General features: G+C 50.4%; 3 non-coding genes across 3 annotated transcripts in view; all 3 read left to right on the plus strand.

The window, feature by feature from the left end:
- The first annotated feature begins 227 nt into the window (after positions 1 to 227).
- LOC149139941 (18S ribosomal RNA) lies at positions 228 to 2,039 on the plus strand. The gene has a single exon (XR_016265364.1). It is a non-coding gene; the product is annotated as an 18S ribosomal RNA (ribosomal RNA).
- A 2,396-nt stretch (positions 2,040 to 4,435) lies between these two features.
- On the plus strand, positions 4,436 to 4,589 carry LOC149139942 (5.8S ribosomal RNA). Its single transcript, XR_016265369.1, has one exon. It is a non-coding gene; the product is annotated as a 5.8S ribosomal RNA (ribosomal RNA).
- Positions 4,590 to 4,836: 247 nt separating this feature from the next.
- LOC149139943 (25S ribosomal RNA) overlaps positions 4,837 to 5,614 on the plus strand; it is a 3,364-nt gene continuing 2,586 nt past the window's right edge. The window contains exon 1 of the ribosomal RNA XR_016265378.1: positions 4,837 to 5,614. This exon is cut by the window's right edge and continues 2,586 nt beyond it. This is a non-coding gene — a ribosomal RNA (25S ribosomal RNA).

A 5,614-nucleotide genomic window follows, 5' to 3' on the forward strand; every position in this document is an offset into this window, starting at 1 on the left:
GGCTGTGGCTGCAAACTCCGGAGTGGCCTTGGTGCGTTGTGGCTCAGCAGGTCTACCCATTTGTTCGCCATGTCCTTGGCATGTTGCGTGTGATTCCTTCATGGGATGCAAGAGGTGCAAGGCATAAAAGTTTTACATGATATTTTTACGTCTCTTTGACTCGATGGGTGTTCAGTCTGTCTCTCGGTAAGAGAGCGCCTGAAATGCCCTTTGAAGTGGGAGGGTGCTACCTAGTTGATCCTGCCAGTAGTCATATGCTTGTCTCAAAGATTAAGCCATGCATGTCTAAGTATGAACTAATTCAGACTATGTAACTGCGGATGGCTCATTAAATCAGTTATATTTATTTTGATATTACCATACTACTCAGATAACCGTAGTATTTCTAGAGCTAATACGTGCACCAAGTCCCAACTCTTTGGAAGGGATGCATTTTTTAGATAAAAGGTTGGCGCGAGCTTTCCCGCTTCTCCGGTGAATCATGATAACTCGACGGATCACACAGCCCTTGTGATGGTGATGCTTCATTCAAATTTCTGCCCTATCAAATTTCGATGGTAGGATAGAGGCCTACCATGGTGGTGACGGGTGACGGAGAATTAGGGTTCGATTCCGGAGAGGGAGCCTGAGAAATGGCTACCACATCCAAGGAAGGCAGCAGGCGCGTAAATTACCCAATCCTGACATGGGGAGGTAGTGACAATAAATAACAATACTGGGCTCATCGAGTTTGGTAATTGGAATGAGTACAATCTAAATCCATTAACGAGGATCCATTGGAGGGCAAGTATGGTGCCAGCAGCCGCGGTAATTCCAGCTCCAATAGCGTATATTTAAGTTGTTGCAGTTAAAAATTCGTAGTTGGATCTTGGGTTGTAAGGGTCGGTTCGCCTACTCGGTGTGCACTTGCCCTTCCGTCCCTTTTGTCGACGGTGTTCTCCTGGCCTTAATTGGTTGGGTCGCGGTTCCGTCGCTGTTACTTTGAAAAAATTAGAGTGCTCATAGCAAGCTTATGCTCTGAATACATTAGCATGGAATAACATGATAGGAGTCTGGTCCTATTGTGTTGGCCTTCGGGACCGGAGTAATGATTAATAGGGACTGTCGGGGGCATTCGTATTTCATTGTCAGAGGTGAAATTCTTGGATTTATGAAAGATGGACCACTGCGAAAGCATTTGCCAAGGATGTTTTCATTAATCAAGAATGAAAGTTGGGGGCTCGAAGACGATCGGATACCGTCCTAGTCTCAACCATAAACGATGCCGACCAGGGATCGGTGGATGTTGCTCTAAGGACTCTGCCAGTACCTTCTGAGAAATCAGAGTGTTTGGGTTCCGGGGGTAGTATGGTCGCAAGGCTGAAACTTAAAGGAATTGACGGAAGGGCACCACCAGGAGTGGAGCCTGCGGCTTAATTTGACTCAACACATTGAAACTTACCAGGTCCAGACATAGTAAGGATTGACATATTGAGAGCTCTTTCTTGATTCTATGGGTGGTGGTGCATGGTCGTTCTTAGTTGGTGGAGCGATTTGTCTGGTTAATTCCGATAACGAACGAGACCTCAGCCTGCTAACTAGCTACGCGGAGGTTCCCCTTCGTGGCCAGCTTCTTAGAGGGACTATGGCCATTTAGGCCATGGAAGTTTGAGGCAATAACAGGTCTGTGATGCCCTTAGATTTTCTGGGACGCACACACACTACACTGATGCAGCCAACGAGTTTTTATTCCTGGTTCAAGAGGATCGGGAAATCTTCTCAAATTGCATCATGATGGGGATAGACCATTGCAATTATTGGTCTTCAATGAGGAATTCCTAGTAAGCACGTGTCATCAACTCGTGTTGACTATGTCCCTGCCCTTTGTACACACCGCCCGTCGCTCCTACCGATTGAATGATCCAGTAAAGTGTTCGGGTTGCATCGATGATGGTGGTTCGCCGCCGTCGACGTCGTGAGAAGTTCATTGAACCTTATCATTTAGAGGAAGGAGAAGTCATAACAAGGTTGTCGTAGGTGAACCTGCAGTAGGATCATTGATAGCAGGGGTTTTCTTTTTTGGTTCGGGTTGGTTGGGTTTCGATTGCAATGTGGGACTTTGTGGTGCGTCTCTAGGGGAGCGGGTTTGGTTTTTGGCGGGAAAATTGGTGGTTGCTTGTCTCGAGGTAACTACGCTTGTTTTTTCGTGTGTGCTTGCGAGCCATGCTTGTGCTTGTCCCACCCATCATTTGTTTTTCTTCCCCCAATGTGTTTCTGCAGGGGGTCCGGAAGCTTGTTTCTTGGGAGCCCTTCTGACGACCTGTTCGTCCGGGCATGGTTGCTGCAGAGTTGAGGTGCTCGGTAAATACGATGGATAAATTCAGACTCATTCGTAGTGGCGGTGCTATGTCTTTTGTTCGTTGGAAGGCATGGGCCAAGGGTGCGGGCTTCCATAGTTGGTTCTCTCGAAAAGGCGGTGGCGGTTGATGTGTTGCTTGGGTGAGCTTTTTCGTTGGTGGTTGGGTCGAGGGAGTGGTTGCGCGCGCGCCTGGTAGCTCAAACCTTCCGTGAGGCGAGATTATCGGGGTGCGGTCAAGTATGGGATTGAAGAAGAGCGGTTCAACCCGTTAGGCTGGCCACCCTAGTCCCTCCCGACCATTCCTCAACATGCCCTCGCGGAAGGGTTGGGTGTCGAGGTAATGAAAATCCCATCCCTCGGTCTGAGCTCCATCGAGATCGCAATTTTCACGGCTAACAGGAATGAGGGTGGCAATCTTATCTCGTGCCTTTGCCGTCGAGGGAATTCCTTGTCCTCTCGTGACCCACTCCCCTTCTGAGGGAAAAAGAAGTAGCGGTTTGTGTCTTTGTTCCTCCTTTGGATTGTGGGTTTTTTGTGGGACTTGCGTCATTTCTTTGTTTCGTGGTGTGCACTTTGTGAACATCCCTCTCTCTAGTGGCCTTGCAACATCGATGTATTTGTGGCCCGTGACAACTCCTCTTTGGAGTTTGATTATTTGACCCCCGTTGACTCTCTCGCTGGAAAGGTTGTTGGGTGTTTTGTACACGGAGGGGTGCAAGAGCGGGGTGGGTTTGTGTTATTGGCAGCGGTCTATTTTTCGTTTGAAGCTTTGTGCCGCTGGGTTGGGGGACTGGTGCCTCTCAGTGACGTGCTCCAGACACTGGTCTCATCGTGGCCCTTGTCTTTTCTATTGGTCAGTTTTAGGTATTGATTTATTTGCTTGGTTGTTTGCTATGTTGTAAAGCTGGAAATGGTGTTGTGCTGAATGCATGTGGGAGGGTGTGAAGAGGTGGGACGCTTTTTTGATTGGGTGCCTTGTTTGATTTCTTTTTGGTTAGTGGACATCTACTCGGCGTGTTGTTGAGCTTCTCCCTTTTCTTGGGATCATTGTTTCTTTGGTGTTGTTTTCTTCCCTTCTTCCTTTTGCCCCTAGCTTTACGGAGGAGAGGTGGGATTGTTGTGGATTGGTGTTCGGGAAGGACAAAAAGCAGTGCGAGTTCCCAGGGTGGCCACCCTAGTCCTTCTCGATCATCGTCCCCTGCAGTTCCCCCCATTTTTGCGAAGGCACAGGGGTGGGGAAGCTTGTTCTCTGTTTGAGCCCCCCCTACGAGCCGATGGACACGTTCGATATCTCTCTTTCTTTCATGTTGTTTTCTTCCCTTCTTCCTTTCGACCCCTAGCTTTACAGAGAGAAGGTGGGATTGTTGTGGATTGGTGTTCAGGAAGGACAAAAAGCAGTGGGATTTCCCAGGGTGGCCAACCTAGCCCTTCTCGATTGCCGTCCCCTGTAGTTCCCCCCTTTTTGCGAAGGCATGGGGTTGGGGAAGCTTGTTCTCTGTTTGAAACCTCCCCTTGTGAGCCGGTAGCCACGGTTGATATATCCCTTTCTCTCTTGTTGTTTTCTTCCCTTCTTCCTCGTGGCCCCTAGTGTTACGGAGAAAAGGTGGGATTGTTGTGGATTGGTGTTCCGGAAGGACGAAACGCAATGCGAGCTCCTAGGGTGGCCACCCTAGTCCTTCTTGATCATCGTCCCCTTCAGTTCCCCCCTTTTGCTGAAGGAAAGGGGCTTTGGGAGGCTTGTACCTTGTTTGTGCTTATTTTTCTACCCTTTTCTTCCTTTTGGTCCCTAACTCTATGGAGAAAAGGGGGAATCGTTGTGGGCTGGTGTTGGGGAAGGGCTAAAAGCAGTGCGAGCTCCCGGGGTGGCCACCCTAGTCCTTCTCGATCACTGTTCCACGCATTTCCCCCCTTTTTGCGAGGGCATGGGGCTAGGGTAGATTGTCCTCTGTTTGAGCCTCCCCCTGTGAGGGGGTTAGACACCTTTGTTTCTCTTTCTCTCGTGCGTTTTTCCTCCTTTTGCCCCTTGGCCTTACATTTGTTGTGGGGGGTGCCCCTATTCAGTTTTGTGGCCGATTTTTCAGTAATACACGTGGAAACGACTCTCGGCAACGGATATCTCGGCTCTTGTTACGATGAAGAACGTAGAGAAATGCGATACTTAGTGTGAATTGCAAAATCCCATGAATCATCGAGTTTTTGAATTCAATTTGCACCCGAGACCTCGGTCGAGGGCACCTCGGTCTGGGCGTCGCATCCCATTCAAACGTGCTCCCTACAATATGCTAGGGAGCAGCGGAGCTAGTCTTCCGTGCCCTGTGCGGTGCGGTCGGCTGAAATACCTCAAGCGATGTTTCGTGGCGTGCGTCGGCGAGCGGTGATCTTGTCTCCTTGGATGGGCAGTCGGCGTTAGCCGATGCGGGCTTTGTGTGGCATCGCTCAAACTTGCTTTACTCTCTCTTGTCCTCCCATGGGGTAGGGTGGATTTAGCTCCAACTTTGCGGCCCCAACTCAGGCGAGAACACCCGCTGAGTTTAAGCATATAATTAAGCGCAGGAAAAGAAACTTACAAGGATTCCCCTAGTAGCGGCGAGCGAACCGGGAAGAACCCAGCATGAAAATCGGGTGGCGGCACTACCTAAATTGTATCCTGTAGAAGCGTCCTCAGCGGTGGACCTGGGCCAAGTCCCTCGGAAGGGGGCGCCTGAGAGGGTGACAGCCCCGTCAGCCCGGGACCCTGCCGCATCACGAGGTGTTGTCGGCGAGTCGGGTTGTTTGGGAATGCAGCCCTAATTGGGTGGTAAATTCCGTCCAAGGCTAAATACGGGCGAGAGACCGATAGTGAACAAGTACCGCGAGGGAAAGATGAAAAGGACTTTGAAAAGAGAGTTAAAGAGTGCTTGAAATTGCTGGGAGGGAAGCGGATGGAGGTTGTCGATGCATCTCGGTCGGATGTGGAACGACTCAGGCTGGTCCACCGCTCGACTTGAGGTGCAAACCAACACGGGTTGCTGCATTCTCACAAGCGCGGGTGGATTACTTCATGTCAGTTTGCCGCTGCGGTGGTCGAGGAACGAAGCGTGCGCCCTTGTGGCGGGCCGTGTGCACCTGCGCGCTCGTGGTGTTGGTTGACAGGCTTTCCATTCGACCCGTCTTGAAACACGGACCAAGGAATCTAACATGTGTGCGAGTCGACAGGTTTGAAAACTGCGAGGCGCAAGGAAGCTGACGGGCGAGATCCCCTCTCTCGAGGGTGCATCGTCGACCGACCTTGAGCTT

Source organism: Pinus tabuliformis, chromosome X, assembly GCF_031772625.1.
Source record: "Pinus tabuliformis cultivar Carrire ecotype Pingquan chromosome X, CPIR1, whole genome shotgun sequence".
Taxonomy (NCBI): Eukaryota; Viridiplantae; Streptophyta; class Pinopsida; order Pinales; family Pinaceae; genus Pinus; species Pinus tabuliformis.